Source organism: Salvelinus fontinalis, chromosome 9 (assembly GCF_029448725.1).
Source record: "Salvelinus fontinalis isolate EN_2023a chromosome 9, ASM2944872v1, whole genome shotgun sequence".
NCBI lineage: Eukaryota > Metazoa > Chordata > Actinopteri > Salmoniformes > Salmonidae > Salvelinus > Salvelinus fontinalis.
In genome coordinates, this window is record NC_074673.1 from 51,206,051 (window position 1) to 51,230,235 (window position 24,185).

The following is a 24,185-nucleotide window of genomic DNA, read 5'->3' on the forward strand; positions in this document are numbered from 1 at the left end:
ACACACATTGTTTTTCATCTCATGGTAGCTGCCCTTCGCTTTTATCGGGATCTCCCTCGGTCACTCTCCCTAATCCACTATCAAATCAGAACCAGGCTGGGCTGGGCCAGGGACTAGACTGCCACAGATGAGATCCGCAGGGGACTGCAGGAGTTGATGAGACTGAGGAGCTCTTGAGTGGAGGCCTTCTGCCCTGGCGTATGCAAAAGACACAGGCACGTACACACACTAACATGAATGCGCACATGCAAAGGAGACAGACACAAACACCATTGTAATGAACCCATTAACCGTAGAGCTTACAGGACCATCGGTTATTCCGCCAGTCATTTACACCAGCCAACACACTCACTAATGAGATTGACTTGACTGCACACAAGATCCAGGCATACAGTACAGTCAAGTACAGCCTGGCAATCTCCTACGTCTAAGCCCCCGTCTAAAGACAGAAATCCATGAAGACAGTAGGCTGATGTACAGTGAGATTGTTTGACTGTAGACATTGGCTAGGAACATGAGATTTTAAGCCACTGAGGTGAGAGAACAGAAGGATAGGAGGAGTGTGTGTTGGGTGAGGGGGTTTACGCTGTTCATTACATGTGATTTGTCTCTTGTGAGTCGTCTCGCTCTCCTCCTGCACCCCGACTCTCACACATAGCAAGGCCCCGCTCCGTGCCACTCAGGGAAGCTGTTCCTCGAGGCTTGACCACTCGTATGCAGTCAACGTACCGTCAAGTAGAAGCAGATTCTTCCAAACAAGATGTTGGAGAAAACGATTCTGCTTTCTACTTTGTTTCCAAATCCACGTTATACTATTACATTTGTCCAGCTTATTCTCTCCAAAACACTAGTTAGCAAGATGTCTGTGCCTACAAAAATGATTTTGCCACTCATGCTAAATCTTTCAGCGTAAACTTAGGGCGTCTACACATAGTTCTGAGCTATAGTTCGAATCAGAGTTTGATTATTTGTTACATTGTAGTTTTTTTCATTTGCGCAGGCTGGTCTCACATTGCCAAATGTCTAATGAACTAAGATGCCTAAACAAAATGTTCATGTTAAATCCATCAATAATTATAAAGAAGCGTAACTTGTATCCCAAACGTCCTATTACTTTGTTTTTGGTCTTCCAACAACACGCGGGAGGAATCCGCTCTAACTGCGACGTGAACAGCCTATATTCAGTAGCCTATATCCTCGGTATAGTCCCCGCTCCCCTAATCTGCATCGGATGCACTCATAAATGCGCTGCTACTCAGAATGTTTCAGAGATATCAACAGAGTGCGAATTACCGGGGGCCCAGACCCCCTGAATGAGACATGGGTCTGCTTAACAGCCATCCACATTGCAATGAGAGCATTCTTCCATTTACTTAGCTATGTCAACTACAGTTGTTCAATTCCCAGTTGCCGCCGTGTGCCAGAGGAGAAGTCTGCTGCTCTGCAGGATGTTTCAAGGATGGGGTCCAAAAACGCAGCAAGACAGGCAATCCGTGTGAGGGATATCTTCAAACAAATAAATCAAATCTAATTTTAATTTGTCAAATGCACCGAATACAACAGGTGTAGATGTTTTGCATGTCACTTCCTGATGATTATGATGACTGAGTGTTAGAATGAAGAAAAAAACAAGGCTTAAAAACATGCTCTCTCCCTCTTTTCTCAGAGTATGCTTTGATGTGAGAGAGGATGCCAACCCCAGTCCCGTCATCGCCACCTCACCCACTTAAGATAACCTTCAGGCCGACTGGGAGCCCAAGGCTGGTTAGGAGACACCACTAGAGACACTATTATGTAATTGTGATGAACTGAGAGAATAGGGTAGCACTGTGATTCATTAATAATATACTGTCTTCCCTGCTCCTCTGTGCTTACCTCTTTCCCTTTGTCTTTTAACACCTCCCTCACCACCTCTTTCTTCCTCTGTTTTTATAATGCACACCAGATGTGCATTGAAGTACAGATTGAACTTGTATTTATACAACAAAGAGACCAAAGATAACCCTGAAGGAGCTGCAAAGCACCACAGCGGAGATTGGAGTATCTGTTCATAGGACCACTTTAAGCAGTAAACTCCACAGAGCTGGGCTTTACGGAAGAGTGGCCAGAAAAAAGCTATTGCTTAAAGAAAAAATAAGCAAACACCTTTGGTGTTCGCCAAAAAGGCATGTGGGAGACTCCCCAAACATATGGAAGAAGGTAATCTGGTCAGATGAGACTAAAATTGAGCTTTTTGGCTATCAAGGAAAACGCTATGTCTGGCGCAAACCCAACACCCTGAGAACCCCATCCCCACAGTGAAGCATGGTGGTGGCAGCATCATGCTGTGGGGATGTTTTGCCATCGGCAGGGACTGGGAAACTGGTCAGAATTGAAGGAATAATGGATGGTGCTAAATACAGGGAATATCTTGAGGGAAACCCGTTTCAGTCTTCCAGAGATTTGAGACTGGGACTGAGGTTCACCTTCCAGCAGGACAATTATCCTAAGCATACTGCTAAAGCAACACTGGAGTGGTTTAAGGGTAAACATTTAAAAATGTCTTGGAATGGCCTAGTCAAGGCCCAGACATCAATCCAATTGAGAATCTGTGGTATGACTTAAAGATTGCTGTACACCAGTGGAACCCATCCAACTCGAAGGAGTTAGAACAGTTTTGCCTTGAAGAATGGGTAAAAATACCAATAGCTGGATGTGCCAAGCTTATAGAGACCCAAAGAGACTTGCAGCTGTAATTGCTGCAAAAGGTGGCTCTACAAAGTATTGATTTTGGGGGGGTGAATAGTTATGCGTGCTCAAGTACAGTGATTGTCTTATTTCTTGCTTGTTTCACAATATAAATATTTTGCATCTTCAAAAAGTGGTAGGCATGTTGTGTAAATCAAATGATACAAACTCCCCAAAAATCTATTTTAATTCCAGGTTGTAAGGCAACAAAATAGGAAAAATGCCAAGGGAGTGAATACTTTCGCAAGCCACTGTATATACGCACGCACGCACGCACGCACACACTCTCTGGCGGCCAACCTTGTTTATGTTCACACTCTCCCCAGTGAGTGATTTCTGAGCAGCGCCACATCGACCAGTGTTTTCCAATAGTGCCGGCTGTCGGTTATACAGCTGATTACAGTCTTATTTTCAGCCGAGTACTTTTTCCACTTAAATGAACTAGACTCCTTTACAATTTGCTAGTCAGAAGGGAAAAAAAGTCTGCAGAGCCCTCCCGCTAAAATGAACAATATGGCACCTGTCAGTCACAAAATGAGCAATGACAGGAAACACTGCTGGTTTGACAGTCTGCTGTCTGTCCTGCCTGTTGGTACCTCGGTGTGTGTGTGCGCTGTGGTCGCAGTCAAATTTCTTTACAGAGAGAGCATGAATTTGCACTTCCCACATAATGAGTGAATTTGCACATCCCCATACAGTATAATGTGGTAACGATGACAAAATCTACTTAGCCTATTGTTTTCTGGCACATACATTTATTTTCTTTATGTGCAGGGTCTGGGCCCAGTAAAAACATGTCGGGCCAGTGGATCTTGTCCAACAGGGTCCTTCCAGTTCAACATTTACCTGCTCTATTGAAGTCTACCATTGAAAACTACAGGCATAAATGTAATGCTTTGTATTTGAGTAATAGGATTAGCCGTTCATTCAAGCACCACCACGCTCCCACGATTCACAACTCCGAGCAAGACATGAGTTGATGCCTTCACACAGCACACAAGCTGTCCAGAGCAAAAATAAGTGCCCATCAATCTGCTCGCTGAGCGTATTTCTTTTTGAGAAAGTGATTTACAAAAGTAAACCATCAATAGTGTACATACCAGCAATATGCTGGCTACTGTTGACAGTCTGAAAAAAAGCAAGCTACAAAAAGACACCAAGCATTCGTCTTGGCTAGCCTACTGTAGCCATGTCAATATATTTTTTGGAACATTCAGGATACTTCGGGATTTTGGCAATGAAGCCCTTTATCTACTTCCCCAGAGTCAGATGAACTCATGGATACCATTTTGTCTCTACATCCACTATGAAGGAAGTTAAGAGGTAGTTTCACGAGCCAGTGTTAACTAGCATTAGCGCAGTGACTGGAAGTCTGTTGTATCTACTAGCATGCTAGCAGTTACCATAGCGCAAGACTGGAAGTCTAACACTAGTTAGCAATTGCGCTAATGCTATTAAAAGGGAACCTTTAGGATTTTAGGCAATGAAGCCCTTTATCTACTTCCCTAGAGTCAGATCAGCTCTTTGATGCCATTTTTATGTCTCTGTGTGCAGTTTGAAGGAAGTTGCTTAGGGATAACCCCCATTTCTTTTAAATTTTCGCCTAAAATGACACCCAAATCTAACTGCCTGTAGCAAGGATATGCATATTCTTTGCATGTTCCACATCTAGCCATCACTCTGCTTGTGATTCCGATGGTGTCCACAAGATGGCAGCAGTGTATGTGCAATGTTTCAGACAGATAACTTGAAGTATGAAGTCATTTAGTGAACATTTAGTGTGAAGTCACCCAGGTACATTTAGGCAAATCGTGAAGGAGACATTCACATTACATTTTTCTGCAAGAATATCTTAAAATCTGTGTACTTGGACTTTGATTTAGTTTTTCCAGTATTAGTAGTCATAAGTTAACTGGGTGTTTTGCAAATGTTTTTCCATAACTCTCCTTATAATTTTGGACAAGGCTTCCTGTCGCACAAGGTTAGCAGCTACATTTTGCAACAGACATAGGCTTCCCCGACACTCCCGTAAAGCCCAGCTCAGTGGCTATCTAGCTAGCTTTGTTTGACCCCGATTGGTGCATTTTTGACAAATTTAGTCAATCAGGTGAAGACCACCCACGTCAGGTGTGCCATGAAGGCCTCACTCTCTGACCAAATTTGGTGTCCTATAGGATAGACTACACCCATAATGATATAGTGAAGTCTTGTTACCTTCTAGGATCTCTGAGGAATGAATACGAACGTGATTTGACTGGATGAAACAACGTTTAGGGATAGATTTTCACAGATTCCTTTCTTTGCAAATTGAACGAGTGGAAATACAAAATCGATTGTGCATGCTGTATGGACCTTTTTAGGATATGAAAACGTATTTTATCTAACAAAAACAACACTTCATGTTATCTCTGGGACCCTTTTAGATGGTAAATCAGAGCAAGAATTCAGAATGTAAGTACACATTTCATCTTCGGAGGGGAATTTATCAAACCTATTGCGGTGAAAAAGTGTTTTGTTGTTAGGAGCTCTCCTCAAACAATAGCATGGCATTTCTTGCAGTAATAGCTACTGTAAATTGGACAGTGCAGTTATATTAACAAGAATTTAAGCTTTCAGCCGATATAAGATACTTATATGTACCAATATTTGTTGTTTCTCAAAAATCTGCGATGGTGACACAAGGCGCTGCATGATTTACAACTGTCCTGTTAACGGGACGCCTATCCCTATAAAGTTTAAAGGGGCAGTGTCCTATTGTCCTAAATCTTCTCAAAATTACATACTTTAGAAACAGAAATCAGTGCAATTCTAAAGAATAATGACTTACATTGCTAAATTATATTACACAGCTTTTTACATTTTGTTATGAAGTGTGTTATTAATAGCCTATTAATAGCTGAATATAGAGAGGAAGCATACCAACCTACAAATGTGAAGCATTTATTTGAGATGCAATTTCTGAGGCTGGTAACTCTCTTGAACTTGTCCTCTGCAGCAGAGGTAACTCTGGGTCTTCGTTTCCTGTGGCGGTCCTCATGAGAGCCAGTTTCATTATAGCGCTTGATGGTTTTTGCGACACTACTTGAAGAAACTTTCAAAGTTCTTGAAATTTTCCGGATTGACTGACCTTCATGTCTTAAAGTAACGATGGACTGTCATTTCCAACCGCTGTGTCTTTGTGAAATGCAGAGTAGGTGAACGGATGATCTCCACATGTGTGCTTCCTACTGTGAAGCATGGAGGTGGTGATGTGATGGTGTGGGTGGTTCTCGGTGACACGGTCTGTGATTTATTTAGAATTCAAGGCACACTTAGCCAGCATGGCTACCACAGCATTCTGCAGTGATATGCCATCCCATCTGGTTTGCACTTAGTGGGACTATAATTCATTTTCCCAACAGGACAATGACACAACACACCTCCAGGCTGTGTAAGGGTTATTTGACCAAGGAGGAGAGTGATGGAGTGCTGCATCAGATGACCTGGCCTCCACAATCACCTGACCTCAACCCAATTGAGATGGTTTGGGATGAGTTGGACTTCAAAGTGAAGGAAAAGCAGCCAACAAGTGCTCAGCACATGTGGGAACTCCTTCAAGACTGTTGGAAAAGCATTCCTCATTTTATTTTTCACCTTTATTTAACCAGGTAGGCCAGTTGAGAACAAGTTCTCATTTACAACGGCGACCTGGCCAAGATAAAGCAAAGCAGTACAACACAAACATCAGAGTTACACATGGGATAAACAAACGTACAGTCAATAACACAATACAAAAGTCTATATACAGTGTGTGCAAATAAAGTAAGATTAGGGAGGTAAGGCAATAAATAGGCCATAGTGGCGAAATAATTACAATTTAGCAATTAACACTGGAGTGATAGATGTGCAGAAGATGAATGTGCAAGTAGAGATACTGGGGTGCAAAGGAGCAACAAAAAAAAATATTTGGGGATGGGGTAGTTGAGTGGGCTATTTACAGATGGGCTGTGTACAGGTGCAATGATCAGTAAGCTGCTCTGACAGCTGATGCTTAAAGTTAGAGAGGGAGATAAGACGCCAGCTTCAGTGATTTTTGCAATACGTTCCAGTCATTGGCAGCAGAGAACTGGAAGGAAAGGTGGCCAAATGAAGAGTTGGCTTTGGGGATGACCAGTGAAATATACCTGCTGGAGCATGTGCTACGGGTGGGTGCTGCTATGGTGACCAGTGAGCTGAGATAAGGCGGGGCTTTACCTAGCAAAGACTTATAGATGACATGGAGCCAGTGGGTTTGGCGACGAATATGAAACGAGGGTCAGCCAATGAGAGCATACAGGTCGCAGTGGTGGGTAGTATATGGGGCTTTGGTGACAAAACGGATGGACTACATCTAATTTGCTGAGTAGAGTGTTGGAGGCTATTTTGTAAATTACATCGCCGAAGTCAAGGATCGGTAGGAGTCAGTTTTACAAGGGTATGTTTGGCAGCATGTTGCAAAATAGGAAGCCGATTCTAGATTGAATTTTGGATTAGAGATGCTTAATGTGAGTCTGGAAGGAGAGTTTATAGTCGGCCCGAGAATGGAACCCTGTGGCACGCCTATAGAGACTGCCAGAGGTCCGGACAACCGGCCCTCCGATTTGACACACTGAACTCTATCTGAGAAGTAGTTGGTGAACCAGGCGAGGCAGTCATTTGAGAAACCGAGGCTGTTGAATTTAGTGATTGACAGAGTCGAAAGCCTTGGCCAGGTCGATGAAGTTGGCTGAGAGAACGCCAAGAATGTGCACAGCTGTCATTAAGGCAAAGAGTGGCTACTTCGAAGAATTTAAAATATATTTTGATTTGTTCAAACACGTTTTTGGTTACTACATAATTCCATTTGTAATTTCAATGTTTTGATGTCTTCACTATTATTCTACAATGTAGAAAATAGTAAAAATAAAGAAAAACCCTTGAATGAGTAGATGTATCCAAACTTTTGACTGGTACTATGTGTGTGTGTGTATATATATATTTATCCATCCAATGATTCTTGAAGAATAGAACTTATAAATGCCTCATGAGCTTAGTTCAACTGTCACACTACATGAGAACCCAAAATATAAGCTTGTTTTTCTCCAATGTTGGTAAACATTGTAAATGTAACAAACACTGTATAGCCTCATAACATGGTTAAAACACTAATTTTGATATCATGGACGGTCAGTCCTTGCATCCACAGCAGTCTATTAATCTGAGAGCGGTTACATTTCTCCAGGCTCATCCCTCAGCTTTTTACCAAAACAGAGACGGGGCCTCCATTTTGTTATTGTTTCATCTGTGGATTTGCCCTTTAAAACAGCTGCATATTATCAAGATATCAAAGTGTCACCAACAAAAAGATAAACAATAGGCCTATAGCAAATGCAGCATATGGCATTCATTTTTCACATGTAAATAGCACTTTTCATTAGTGATCAAAGCATGCCATTCCATGAGCGCAGCATTTATTTTTAAAACTCGAATCAATGAGCCCAATCAGTCCTCCATGACAACAAAATCATAAACAACAGAGTAGGGCTGGCTAATAAGTCCTTAGTTTTGGGGTTAGGCTCAGGTAAAACAATTAGACTAATCTATATTTCCAAGTTCTATTGTTGAAGATTTTTTGGAATGACTGGAATTCTGATATCTTTACATTAAAAATCAAAGTCTATAATTTAATCATATTATTATATGTAGTAGAAAGTGATGGGTTAGAAGAAGCCTACATAACCAACCCATAAAGTAAAATGTAACATCCATATATGGCCAGCTATGTAAACTTTAACATGAATTTATCCTGCAATAGATGTCATTCAATTAGTAACATACATGTTTGTCTTCTTCTAATGCCTCGAGGGGAAAGTAATCTAAAAGTAAAGGAATGTAATCAGATTACGTTAGAGTTTGGGTAATCCAAAAATTACGTTACCGATTACAATTTTGGACAGGTAACAAGTAACCAGCGCATTACATTTTGAAAGTAACTACATAACCCTGGTTACTACATGATTCCATGTGTGTTATTTCATAGTTTTGACGTCTTCATTTCTATTCTACAATGTAGAAAATAGTAAAAATAAAGAAAATCATTTGAATGTGTAGGTGTGTCCAAACATTTGACTGATAGTGTAGGTCTACTGATTTAATCAAAGAGTTGACAATAGAGTTGTCAACTGCTGCTTTCTGTGGAGCAAAGTCCATGTTTAATACTTGCTTCATTCTTCAATCAATCCTGTATTGCAGATAGCTGAGAAAATGTCTCTTCAAAAGAAGCTTGAAGCCCATGGAAGTCAGCATACTTTTACAGCATACCTTTAAAGGCCCAGTGTAGTCAAAATTACATTTTCCCTTGTTGTACAACAGCTGATAAAACTAACACTGTAAAAACATTAGTTGCTGGTTGAAATAGAATCTAGTATTAGAATGTACTAGAGCCCAGCAAAATATAGCTTGTTCTGCAAAAATGTCTTAACGCATGGGGGGGCAAGTCGGGACCCCCCAGCCCGGCTAAATACTTTTTCTATTTGGCTGGCTACTCCAAGAAAACACTGAACAACCAGACATCACAGCCACGAGCCAATCATCTGCCCCGCCACTGTGCACACCGGCCAATAGGACAGCTCAGTCTGGAGCTGGTGTAGACAATGCAGCTTTCATCAGCTCTTTAGATTACACTCCCTTACTGCACTATCTCCCCACATTATTCAAAATAGACCCTGAAACACAGTCGCTTTGAGTGGAGATAGATGTACCCATTAAAAATGTAAGCAGTCATATAGTTATATTCTATTGCCCATTTCATGACACTCTTTGTGAAAGGAAGAAAAGAAGAATGTATGGGCTGAGCGTATGAACATTATACACCTCTACTTCTTCATGAGGCACATTGGCATGAATTTGACATATTACTATCCATCTCCATGGTAACACTATAGACTACTTAGTGACCCGTTGTACCATTCAGACCCAGACTAAACATTGCAATAAAAGTATTTTGTAAAGCTCCTAGCAACAGCTAATTCCTTCCCAGCAGTGGACAAGGTTGATGTACCATGTAACTTCTGAAATGGACACGAATCTGTGGGTGAATGAATGGGAGTGGATTGTGTATTAAACAAACACGACACCGTGAAGGGCCTAAATACATTTGCGAAGCGGTATTAAAAAGGGTGCCCAAGACAGCCCGTGACTGGGGGGGGGGGGGGGGGGGGGGGGGGTGATGCCTGGGGCTCTGATCAGTGACGGAGCACAGTGAGTGGGTATTCTGCGTTTGAACATCCCTCACATCAAATGATCTAGAGCCACAGACAGCTTCATGGGAGGCACATGGACACAGATGAGCTGGAGGGGTGTATGTGTGGAGGGGGTAAGTGTATGTGTTTGTGTGTGTGGGGGGGACATACACTCAATGGTAAAAGAGAAACTACTGTATCACAAATCTTTAAATTGCACTTATACGTTCCTCTTTGCATTGTGGAAGTAGGCCAAGTATGGTGGAATCCTTAAAGATAAACTTGACTGGTGACTGACAGCTTACCATGTAAGTGAATGGCTTTTCCATCACGGTTTCCACATGAAGTGGGAAGTGCTGTTTCTAAAATAGAATCTGTCAACTGATAGAATAGTGGCCCTTTCAACAATGATACGCGTGACAAGTCCTCTCTTAGCTACTGCGTGAGGAGGAATTATTATGTTCTACCCATAACCTAATATATTTACAGTCCAGTGTCCCAGATTAACCTCGACACTACTCACACAAGTAGGATACCTGTAATAGGGAACAACTTTCACAGAACCTTGACTATACTTTCAGAGTCCCCTCAGCTGAGTGTAGAAGTAATGAGAGCAAGAGCAAGAGAGAGCGAGAGCGAGAGAGAGACTGTCCATTCCTAGTGCGCTAGGACAGCAGGGCTCCACATCAAGCTGTGGTGCCACACCCAGGCACTGGTCTGCATTGTGCCAGCTCGGTGACGCAGGCCTGGTGACTGACTGGCCACCGCCCTCCCACTGTCTGTCACACTGTTCCTCCAATACACTGCTAAAGAGACTGGGTGAGAGGGGGGTGTCTGTCTGTCGACAGCCACCACCCTTCTCTCGTTTGTCATTCGGCTACAGGGACAAACTGACACCCCCTATGACTGTACTGTACCAGACTACCCACACTAGGTAGCCTAGCAGTTAGAGCATTAGGCCAGAAACTGAAAGGTGGCTAGCTCGAATCCCCGGGGGGAAAAAAAGAAAAAAAAAAATCAATGTTGATGTGCCCTTGAGCAAGGCACTTAACCTTAATTGCTCCAGGGTCGCCATTGATAATGGCAGACCCTGGCTGTGACGCCAATCTCAGGTGTCTCAGGAAGGGCTGGGATAAAAAATAAAAATAAATTAAAAGGAAAAATGACAAATAAGCACCCACCAATGAATTATTTAATATTAAAAAAACTTTGACTAACACAGACTGACCAACACTGGCCAGACAAGTAATGCAGAAAAATGACAGTACTTATTACAGACAGTGATTCAGCACTAACGGAAAATAAACAAGCATTAAAGAATGTTACCACCCTGTCAGCGGCTTCACCACAAAACACTGAGAAATGGTAAATGATTGGTTGCCTTCAAAACCCAAATGACATGGTGCTAACTTATTAAAAAAGGGAAGATTGTGTTTGCCTTACATAAGTGCTGCGCTGCACGAGAACTGTCAATCCCACCAACAACTCTACTCATCAGCTAGCTACGGAGTGAGAGCAAAAATGCTAACATCAGCATTAGCTGCCAAACTGACTGACTAAAGACCAAATAGACCACCTACAATCAACTCCTCAGTGAATAAGCTGACCCGAAGAGTCACTCAATGGAAAAGGGAAGCTATATTAGTTTACCATTAGCATCTCTAAGCAGACTTTCCCAGCACATTGAATGGCTAGGCTAACTACTTCTTGTTAGCATTACTTTAGCTTAGATAGCTCCAACTGCAGTCAATGGTAGACTGTGATTGTGTGTCACAATGGCCATTAAGCCCTATTGACTTTCTCCACATCCTCGGAGTCTCCTCCTGCCATTGTTCTTGTGTGTTATGGGAGACTGCCATCCAAACAAACGTGCTGGGATTTGGCTTCAAGCGACGCTAAGCCACCGACTCAAGGCCTAAACAGAATCAAAGGAAGCTTCCTGAGTGGGTAAACATCAACAGGAGTTTATATGGCTGGATATACACGGAGTGTAGAACACATTAGGAACGCCTGCTCTTTTCATTACATAGACTGACCAGGTGAATCCAGGTGAAAGCTGTGATCCTGTTATTGATGTCACTTGTTAAATCCACTTCAAATCAGTGTAGATGAAGGGGGGGAGACAGGTTAAAGAATAATTTTTAAGCCTTGAGACATGGATTGTATATGTGTGCCATTCAGAGAGTGAATGGGCAAGACAAAAGATTGAAGTGCCTGCCTGTGAACGGGGTATAGTAGTAGGTGCCAGGCGCACTGGGTTGTGTCAAGAACTGCAACGCTGCTGGTTTTTTTGAATGCTCAGCAGTTTCCTGTGTGTTTTAAAAATGTTCCACCACCTAAAGGATAACCAGCCAACTTGACAACTGTGGGAAGCATTTGCGTCAACATGGGCCAGCATCCCTGTGGAACGCTTGACACCTTGTAGTCCATGCACCGACGAACTGAGGCTGTTCTGAGGGCAAAAGGGGTGGAGAAACTCAATATCAGGAAGATGTTCCTATTGTTTTGGCCTATACCAGGGCTTACCAGCCTGCTCCCTTTTTCAAATTGTTGAGTTCAATTGTTTATTGAGATAGCCTATATGAAAAACACAACCAGCTTGATTTTGTTTAATTTGTTGTTTTGAAGCTGTTTTGTTTTCCTGCAATTCAACATAGTTAAGACCCGTGACATATTTTAAGTAGGCTACGTAATAATAATAGTATGAGACAGTCTCCTTCTCCCCACTCTCCTCCCCAGCTGCTGCCTGATGCCATAGACAGGCGCATACATAGCAAGACGGGCCTGGTACATGATAGCATAGGCAGAGGGGACATTGTTGTTTAACAGTATGCCTACTCGCTGTAAAATAACAAATCGGTTGATCTTCTTGCAACCATAATGCTTAGGTTAAATGATGAGTACAAGTAGATAGATGCAGAGATTCACTGAAGACAGACAAGAAACAAGCGCTCCAATAAGAATCAGGCCATGTCGAAATCAAACGGAATGCTGAGATTACACTAACAATCTGTGCCAGCGACACTGTCCTTTGAAGAGCGCTCTCGCAACTGGAGAATCCTCTAATATCCTTGGACGGCAACGATGGGAAACAGTCAGATTTGTTTTCTTCTTCTTGAAATAGTCCTTTAAAATGTTGCTTTGACTGCAGCGTGGGCTAACTCTGACAAAATTAATTACAGAAAAATAAATAAGGTTTTCTACATTCAATAAATAGCTTGGGCGGACACATGCTTGATTCAATTCCTTTATGTTTTTCTACCTGTAAGCAAAATGTCATACAGTTCTTGGACCAAATATATGTTGGGCCATTTCAGAAAATGCCTACATGGTCAAAAGCACAGGCTATACGTGCATCGTGATGCGACAACTCGCAACTCTCATCAACTGTTGTGACTTGTCACATGAATTGTGCCTAGTGGCCCAGGGGCCAGTAGGTTACTAGAACACAACGGCCGCCACCTCTGCGATATCTTTCCCTGTCGCTGGCTGAACGCGTCAATGACCCTTAACATAGTATATTCTCACTTCCCGTTGGCCATGTTAAGACAAAGACAGTTCTATTTGAGATATCCCTCCATTGGGGTAGGCCTATAAATACACATTAGTATAAGATGCATTTAGCTCTGGTGACAGAGTAGGCCTATAGTATGAGAGGAACTCATCCTGTATTTGTTTCATGCAACAAGCCATGAATGTTGCAACTGGAAAGACTGCATGAGCCAAAAGCAAGGGCATCAAGATATAGTGCCAACTGGAAGGTAGTAAAGCAACCAAAAATATATTCACATTCCCTGCTCAATGTTATAAATATAGTGTAAACTGGGAATGCGTGGGTGTGACCAGGGTTAAGTGAACAAATACATGTCCTTCGTCCGTGTTTCCCAACACCAGTCATCAAGTACCCCCCAACAGCACACATTTCTGTTTCAGCACTGCACAAACACACTTGCTTATTCAAATAATCAAAGCTTGATGATTAGTTGGTTATTTGAATCAGGTGTGTAGTGCTAGAGCAAAAACCAAAACGTGCACCCGGTGGGTCCCTAGGACCGATTTTGGGAAACCCGATCCTAGGTGATGCTTTCAAATCAAAAACAAACGGCAAAAAAACATTTGTGAAGGACAAGCATTTTTGCATCGATTGTCTGTGTGTTTCGATTGGCTGAGCTGGAACAGTGGCCCACTGTCACAGGTGATAGTCATTGAGCTAATTAACACATGGCATTTAAAACCAGGTGTGTTGAGGGAAAATGTCTGCCACTGAGGTAAGCCACTGCTGTTGTGACAATGTGGTACTAGGCCTTTGTTCCAAGATTTTTAAGTACACTGTCAAACCAATGTTTCAATTATTTTCTCCAAGGGTTTTCATTTTCTCGCTTATGCAATCACCTGCATAAAATGTTAAAGAAATACAGCAAACTCCAACATTTTGAATCATTCCGTGTCAGGCTGGCAGTGTTAGGTTGTCATTGTGCTTGTGAAACAAGCGATAAACGCTGAGCTGTAAATATACTGAAAATATAAAAACGCAACATGTGACGTATTGGTCCCATGTTTCATAAGCCAAAATTAAAGATCCTAGGAACGTTCCATACACAAAGCACATTTAGCTCAAATTTTGTGTTCAAATATGTTAATAATGTTAATGAGCATTTCTCCTTTGCCTAGATAATCCACCCACTTGACAGGTGTGGCATATCAAGAAGCTGATTAAACAGCACGATCATTACACAGGTGCACCTTGTGCTGAAGACAGAAGGTCACAAAAATGTGCAGTTTTGTCACAACACAGTGCAACAGAGGTCTCAAATTGAGGGAGCGTGCAATGACCACATTTAGTCGACTGGTTTGTCGATTAGACTGTTGGTCGACCAAGATTTTTTTAGTCGAGCAGTAGCAAATATATACAGTACCAGTAAAAGTTGACACCTACTCATTCAAGGGTTTTTATTATTTTCTACATTATAGAATAATAGTGAAGACATCAAAACTATGAAATAACACATGGAATCATGTAGTAACCAAAAAACTGTTAAACAAATCACAATATACTTTATATTGAAAAATCTTCAAAGTAGCCACCCTTTGCCTTGACAGCTTTGCACACTCTTGGCATTCTGTCAACCAGCTTCATGTGGTAGTCACCTGGAATGCAATTCAATTAACAGGTGTGCCTTGTTAAAAGTACATTTGTGGAGTTTCTTTTCTTAATGCATTTGAGCCAATCAGTTGTGTTCTGACAAGGTAGGATAGGTATACAGATTGGACCTATTTGGTAAAAGACCAAGTCCATATTATGTCAAGAACAGCTCAAATAAGCAAAGAGTAATGACAGTCCATTACTTTAAGCCATGAAGGAAAGTCAATCCGGAAAATTTCAAGAACTTTGAAAGTTTCTTAAAGTGCAGTCGCAAAAACCATCAACCGCTATGATGAAACTGGCTCTCATGAGGACCAACACAGGAAAGGAAGACCCAGGGTTACCTCTGCTGCAGAGGATAAGTTCAAGAGAGTTACCAGCCTCAGAAATTGCAGCCCAAATAAATGCATCAGTGTTAAAGTAACAGACACATCTCACTGTTCAGAGGAGACTGCGTGAATCAGGACTAAATGGTCAAATTGCTGCAAAGAAATCACTAAAGGAAACCAATAAGAAGAGACTTGCTTGAGCCAAGAAACACGAGCAATGGACATTAGACCGGTGGAAATCTGTCCTTTGCGATTTCTGGTTCAAACCGCAGTGTCTTTGAGAGACGCAGAGTAGGTGAACAGATTATCTCCGCATGTGTGGTTCTCACTGGGAAGCATGGAGGAGGAGGAGGTGTGATGGCGCTTTGCTGGTGACATTGTCTGTGATTCATTTAGAATTCAAGGCACACTTAACCAGCTACCACAGCATTCTGCAGCAATACACCATCCATCTGGTTTGTGCTTAGTGGGACTATCATTTGTTTTTCAACAGGACAATGATCCCAACACACCTCCAGGCTGTGTAAGGGTTATTTGACCAAGAAGGAGAGTGGTGGAGTGCTGCATCAGATGACCTGGCCTCCACAATCTTCCGAACTCAACCCAATTGAGATGATTTGGGATGAGTTGGATCGCAGAGTGAAAGAAAAGCAGCCAACAAGTGCTCAGCATATGTGGGAACTCTTTCAAGACTGTTGGAAAAGCATTCCTCATGAAGCTGGTTGAGAGAATGCCAAGAGTGTGCAAAGCTGTCATCAAGGCAAAGAGTAGCTACTTAATTTCCAATAAAATATATTTTGATTTGTTTAACATTTTTTGTGTTACTACATGACTACATACTATATGTGTTATTTCATAGTTTGTCTTCACTATTATTCTACAATGTAGGAACTAGCACAAATAAAGAAAAAACCTTCGGTGTGTCCAAACTGACTGGTACTGTGTGTGTGTGTGTGTGTGTGTGTGTGTGTGTGTGTGTGTGTGTGTGTGTGTTATATATACACACACACACACACATATACACACACACACACACACACATAGTTGAAGTTGGAAGTTTACATACACCTTAGCCAAATACATTTAAACTCAGTTTTTCACAATTACTGACATTTAATCCCAGTAAAAAATTCCCTGTTCTTATTTCTTTCATCACATTTCCAGTGGGTTAGAAGTTTACATACACTGAACTAGTATTTGGTAGCATTTCCTTTAAATTGTTTAACTTGGGTCAAATGTTTCAGGTAGCATTCAACAAGCTTCCCACAATAAATTGGGTGAATTCCTCCGGACAGAGCTGGTGTAACTGAGTCAGGTTTGTAGGCCTCCTTGCTTGCACACGCTTTTTCAGTTCTGCCCAAAAATGTTCAATAGGCTTGAGGTCAGGGCTTTGTAATGGCCACTCCACTCCAATACCTTGACGTTGTTGTCCTTAAGCCATTTTGCCACAACTTTGGAAGTATGTTTGGGGTCATTGTTCATTTGTAAGACCCATTTTCGACCAAGCTTTAACTTCCTGACTGATGTCTTGAGATGTTGTTTAATATATCCACATAATTTTCCTTCTCATGATGCCATCTATTTTGTGAAGTGCACCAGTCCCTCCTGCAGCACAGCACCCCCACAACATGATGCTGCCACCCCCATGCTTCATGGTTGGGATGGTGTTCTTCGGCTTGCAAGCCTCCCCCTTTTTCCTCCAAATATAACGATGGCCATTATGGCCAAACAGTTCTATTTTTGTTTCATCAGACCAGAGGACATTTCTCCAAAAAGTACAATCTTTGTCCCCATGTGCATTTGCAAAGCGTAGTCTTGCTTTTTTATGGCGGTTTTGGAGCAGTTGCTTCTTCCTTGCTGAGTGGCCTTTCAGGTTATGTCGATATAGGACTCGTTTTACTGTGGATATAGATACTTTTGTACCCGTTTCCTCCAACATCTTCACAAGGTCCTTTGCTGTTGTTCTGGGATTGATTTGCACTGTTTGCACCAAACTACGTTCATCTCTAGGAGACAGAACGCGTCTCCTTCCTGAGCGGTATGACGGCTACGTTGTCCCATGGTGTTTATACTTGCGTACTATTGTTTGTACAGATGAACGTGGTACCTTCAGGCGTTTGGAAATTGCTCCCAAGGATAAACCAGACTTGTGGAGATGTGCAATTTTCTTATGAGGTCTTGGCTGATTTCTTTAGATTTTCCCATGATGTCAAGCAAATAGGCACTGAGTTTGAAGGTAGGCCTTGAAATACATCCACAGGTACACCTCCAATTGACTCAAATGATGTAAATTAGCCTATCAGAAGCTTTTAAAGCCATGACATCATTTTCTGGAATTTTCCAAGCTGTTTAAAGGCACAGTCAACTTAGTAAACTTCTGACCCACTGGAATTGTGATTCACTTATAATTCACTGTAATAATCTGTCTGTAAACAATTGTTGGAAAAATTACTTGTGTCATGCACAAAGTAGATGTCCTAACCGACTTGCCAAAACTATAGTTTGTTAACAATTAACTTGTGGAGTGTTTGAAAAACGAGTTTTAATGACTTCAACCTAATTGTATGTAAACTTCCGACTTCAACTATATATATATATATATATATATATATATATATATATATATATATATATATATATATATATATATATATATATATATATTCACACACACTCAGCAAAAAAAATGTCCTCTCACTGTCAACTGCGTTTATTTTCAGCAAACTTAACATGTGTAAATATTTGTTTGAACAAAACCAGATTCAACAACTGAGACATAAACTGAACAAGTTCCACAGACATGTGACTAACAGAAATTGAATAATGTGTTCCTGAACAAAGGGGGGAAATCAAAATCAAAAGTAACAGTCAGTATCTGGTGTGGCCACAAGCTGCATTAAGTACTGCAGTGCATCTCCTCCTCATGGACTGCACCAGATTTGCCAGTTCTTGCTTTGAGATGTTACCCACTCTTCCACCAAGGCACCTGGAAGTTCCCGTACATTTCTGGGGGGAATGGCCCTAGCCCTCAACCTCCGATCCAACAGGTCCCAGACGTGCTCAATGGGATTGAGATCCGGGCTCTTCGCTGGCCATGGCAGAACACTGACATTCCTGTCTTGCAGGAAATCACGCACAGAACGAGCAGTATGGCTGGTGGCATTGTCATGAGGGTCATGTCAGGATAAGCCTGCAGGAAGGGTACCACAAGAAGGAGGAGGATGTCTTCCCTGTAGCGCACAGCGTTGAGACTGAGCTTGTTGTCATTGCAGGCAGTCTGATTATGCTGTGACACACTGCCCCAGACCATGACGAATCCTCCACCTCGATCCCGCTCCAGAGTACAGGCCTCGGTGTAACGCTCATTCCTTTGACGATAAACACGAATCCTACCATCACCCCTGGTGAGACAAAACCGCGACTCGTCAGTGAAGAGCACTTTTTTCCAGTCCTGTCTGGTCCAGCAACGGTGGGTTTGTGCCCATAGGCAACGTTGTTGCCGGTGATGTCTGGTGAGCACCTGCCCTACAACAGGCCTACAAGCCCTCAGTCCAGCCTCTCTCAGCCTATTGCGGACAGTCTGAGCACTGATGGAGGGATTGTGCGTTCCTGGTGTAACTCGGGCAGTTGTTGTTGCCATCCTGTACCCGTCTCGCTGGTGTGACGTTCGGATGTACCGCTCCGGTGCACGTGTTGTTACACGTGGTCTGCCACTGCAAGGACGATCAGCTGTCCGTCATGTCTCCCTGTAGCGCTGTGTTAGGTGTCTCTTAGTACGGACATTGCAATTTATTGCCCTGGCCACATCTGCAGTCCTCATGCCTCCTTGCAGCATGCCTAAGACACGTTTACGCAGATGAGCAGGGACCCTGGGCATCTATTTTGGTGTTTTTCAGAGTCCGTAGAAAGGCCCCTTTAGTGTCCTAAGTTTTCATAACTGTGACTTTAATTGCCAACCGTCTGTAAGCTATTAGTCTCTTAACGACCGTTCCACAGGTGCATGTTCATTAATTGTTTATGGTTCATTGAACAAGCATGGGAAACAGTGTTTAAACCCTTTACAATGAAGATCTGTGAAGTTATTTGGATTTTTATGAATTATCTTTGAAAGACAATGTCCTGGATTTTTTTGCTGAATTAAAACAAATATATATTATGGACACCCGTCTGATTCATGCATGTCTCGGTGGACTAATCCATTGGAGGCCGCAGGATGGCACACCAGTATCACCAGTGGTACATTTACCACTAATTCCGCTAATATTATTATTCGTGTTTTACCGTTCTCATTGTCGGGGTGGACACATTGTTTGCAGACCGCACAACCTAGGCTACACTTGTGAGGAACAAGTTTTGGTTTATTTAATTTCATTCCATTGTATTTTATTTGTAGAGCTCCGGTCAATGCTGAGTAAGGACGCGCACCTGATTATGCATAGAAGTAGGCCTAGGCTACCTGGCCTGCATCGAAATGTAGGCCTATAAATGTGCCCATTTTTGGATCTGATAGTATTTATGGATTGTCTTAACGCACCACCACTGTGGAGCTTCTCAAAGTAATTACATCCATTGAGGATGACAATAGTTCCTCAACGTAGCCTATTTGAAAAATCTTTCCAGCTCTTTCGATAACCACTTGGTGTGAAAGGGGAAAAAAATGTAATACTCTGATCTGGTGGAAACGTCATAAAATAGGCCTACCTGATTACTTATTTTCCCTTGCTCAAATAGCCTACAGCTGTGTCTGTCCGGAGATCAATGGCGCTGGAAACTGAGGGTGCAGAATATTTTATACAATTTTGCAAGTGTAATGTTTCAAGTTTCTTGCAATGTGATTTATAGGATATTTATAAAATCAGGATATTTTCTACCTGCAGGCTTCAATGTTTTTATTTGTTGGCTTTATGTAGTCTATTTTTCCATAGTTGCTAATGGCAATAGAAGTCACTTTTGGAATTTTGATAAGAGTATTATAAATGAAACTGTTCCACAAAAATTTGCATATGACAATCATAACTGGCATGCAGATCAGTATAAATGTTAAGATAAATTGGCACTTCAAATGGAAAAGGTTGCCGACCCCTGGTGTAGCCTATTACCGACAACTTCAGGAGCTTAAATGGCAGAAGCTGCCAAGGCCAGCAGCTGCTGGAGGAGGGGGAGGTGGGGGATCGGGAACAGTTTTTTTAAATTCTGGTTAGGTGATCTTGATCTCTGGCTCCCTCGAGTCATTGGTGTGCCTTAATTATTTAATCACAGTGTGCTAAAAGCATCAGACAAGCTCAGTAGCCTACATCTGGTTGATTTTATTATTATTATTATCATTATCTATTTAGGGAAAATATGTGTTAAAAAATGTTGACTAATAGGTCGAAAGAACAGACTACTCTCGACCAACCAAAATACATTTTTTTTTTTTTAGTCGGGGACAGTCCTAGTGTAGATGCAGTTGCATGTAACCTTTGTTGAGATGTCACGTCTCCACGCCATAACAACTTTAGCCTGTCTTCCCTGCTGAGAATGACAGCACTGTGGTATTTCATGAGGTTTGACCAAGGCCCATAGCGACTCGTGACATGGGCTTTGAGAGGACTGTTGCTCAATGTCGGCAATTAAGAGTTGTTGGGGAATGTGGGTCTCTATGCCCATGTCTATCCTCACTATGAGACATTGACACAGTGTAGAGCGGAATACGAGCTAGAACTAAGGTACCGTATTCCCTATAGGAGGTAGGCCAAGTTTGGAGATCTCCTTCTGCAGTCACCTATTGCGTTCTTTGCTGAATAGCTTGATGGTTTTCCCCTTTAAGGCTCCTTGGGGGTTCAGGTTAATATATTTTAAAAAATTAAACTAACCCATGTGCTTTGTAGAGTATGGACATGGTTCCTTACAATAAAATGGCATGATGCTATTATATAGTTACTATAGATAATGAATACATTGTTGCTCTGAAAAGTGCAGTTTCCCCCTCATCAAAACGCTTTTGATGCCCATCCTGCAAGCATCTCCATACACCAAACGCAACCTCACTGAATAAGCCATGTTGACCAGCGGCAAATAACGCAGTGGCTACATGTGTAACAATACAAGTCAAAGAGTAATTATACCCCCCGCGACATGGAACGCTACTAGTCAGATACAAAGTAACTAAACCAAATGCGTCACGTTCAGTATTGCTTGTCCATTGAGAATGTGACACTGTATTATTATAACGTTACATGTTTGATAGGTGGGGTCAACAAATCTAACCGACCTAGTATCTAACAGTTTGGGGAAAATGTGTTACGTTTCTGTTTTAAAACCGCATCCATGACATTATCAAAGGCAAAGGGGTGAAAATGATGCTTCTTCGAGCCTGTTTGGGTGACTGAGCTAGTGGTTTTCGACCACACAAAGCAAACCTAAAGATAACCTGAATCTTGTCACGTTATTTTCTCGACGTAATAACGTTACTACCCTACCAAGCGTCTGTGTGTTGGAATTGAACGGCCACGATAGATGTGCCGTTCAACGCTATGCAGCGAGACAGCAGCTTGCAAGAGCGATTTGACATTCGACTTGATGTCAATAGCCTTGCACAGGGACAGTTAGGTAGATTTGGTGCTTGCCATAGACTCTATAATCTATGCCCTCGTATGTAAAGTGTGAGTAACGTTATCAAACGGGTTTACCTCCACTGTTGCTTGAATCCACTCCTGTAGTCCAGCTCCCGATACAACCTTTTCTAATGAGGAAGGCGTGCGCTCCGTCTGCTTACAAATACAGTACTGCACTCAAACCCATACTAATTCCCTTTCCACGAATGACAATGTGACTGCTTTCCAAACGGCACCCGCTGGTTAGCTTCTTCAAAATAAATCTTACTCAGTACAGCTGTCAACTAGTAGATAATCCAAATTTCCTTTATTTTTTTCCTCCAGAATATTGCGTATTTGAGAGCGCTGTGTCACGTCACCAGCGAACAGCTTGGTCTTTTTTCGTGTTAATCGGTGTAAACTTCTGAGCGCGCGACCTCTCTATTTTATCATTTCATTGTATCGTATTATGGGAGGTAGCCTACAGTTTGGTGGGAGGGAGTTGTGCTGGGAATGGGCGTCAACGAGGGAGGGGTCTCCAGAGTAATTCAACCTGAAGATAGGCTACTGTATCATATACATTCTGAAAATTAAGAGTAAGCTTTCTGCTTTTGCCTATAGTATCCCAGGCATGCGATATGACTAGATGTACACTCAGTGACCAGTTTATTAGGTACACTCATCTAGTACCAGGTCAGACTCCCCTTTGCCTCCAGAACAGCCTGAATTCTTAGCGGCATGGAAACGTTGCTCAATTGGTATCAAGAGACCTAATGTGTGCCAGGGAAACATTTCCCACACCATTACACCACCAGGCTGTATCGTTGACACCAGACAGGATGGGGCCTTGGACTCATCCTGCTTACGGCAAATCTTGACTCTGCCATCAGCTAACGCAACACGATGATGGCGCCGGAGGGTAGGGCTGCCGTCTTATCGGCTTTCAAACAATCATATGATTTTGTTTGTTTTTTCGCATTGTTCGTAACTTGTTTTGTACATTTTGTTGCTGCTACCATCGCTTATGAACGAAAAGAGCTTCTGGACATCAGAACTGGGATTATTCACCTCAAATTGGACGAGGGCTTCTTCTTCAATGAGTCGGACGCGAGGGATATACTGCAGACACCTGACCAGGCCCTGAGTCCAGTGATTTGCTGGAGAAGGAAACAGAGATTTAGAGGCAAAAGATCAGGGTGCCTTGCGAGGATCAGGCGATAAGTGGCTAATCTGCCTTTACCTTCCGTTCTGCTAGCTAACGTTCAATCGCTGGAAAATAAATGGGGTGAACTGAAAGCATGTATATCCTACCAACGGGACATTAAAAACTGTAATATCTCGTGGCTGAGTCGTGGCTGAACGACGACATTAAGAACATACAGCTGGTGGATTATACAATTTATCGGCAAGACAGAACAGCAGCCTCTGGTAAGACACGGGGCGGGGGCCTATGCATTTATGTAAACAACAGCTGGTGCACAATATCTAAGGCAGTCACCTGATACTCACCTGAGGTAGAGTATCTCATGATAAGCTGTAAACCACACTATCTACCAAGAGAGTTTCCATCTATATTTTTCGTAGCTGTCTACATAACAGTGAGGTTGGCACTAAAACCGCACTCAATGAGCTGTATTCCGCCATAAGCAAACAGGAAAACGCTCATCCAGAGGCTGGGCTCCTAGTGGCCGGTAACTTTTATGCAGGGAAACTTAAATCAGTTTTACCGAATAACTATCAGCATGTTAAATGTGCAACCAGAGGGGGAAAAAGTTCTAGACCACCTTCACTCCACACACAGAGACATGTACAAAGCTCTCCCTCGCTCTCCATTTGGCAAATCTGACCATAACTCTATTCTCCTGATTCCTGCTTACAAGCAAAAATTTAAGCAGGAGGCACCAGTGACTCGGTCTATAAAAAAGTGGTCAGATCAAGCAGATGCTAAACTACAGGACTGTTTTGCGAGCACAAACTGGAATATGTCCCGCGATTCTTCCGATGGCATTGAGGAGTACACCACATCAGTCACTGGCTTTATCAATAAGTGCATCGATGACGTTGTCCCCACAGTGACTGTACATACATACCCCAACCAGGGTATGCCATGAATTACAGGCAACATTCGCACTGAGCTAAAGGATAGAGCTGCAGCTTTTAAGGAGCGGGACTC

The 24,185-nt window shown here is 42.3% G+C and overlaps 1 protein-coding gene across 1 annotated transcript in view; it reads right to left on the bottom strand.

Moving 5' to 3' along the window:
* The window catches only part of myo9ab (myosin IXAb), a 222,456-nt gene extending 199,971 nt beyond the window's left edge, over nt 1–22,485 (bottom strand). The window contains exon 1 of the mRNA XM_055934808.1: nt 22,109–22,485. The gene's annotated coding sequence lies outside the window, so the exon portion shown is untranslated. The remainder of the gene's footprint in view (nt 1–22,108) is intronic.
* Between the last annotated feature and the right edge of the window lie 1,700 nt (nt 22,486–24,185).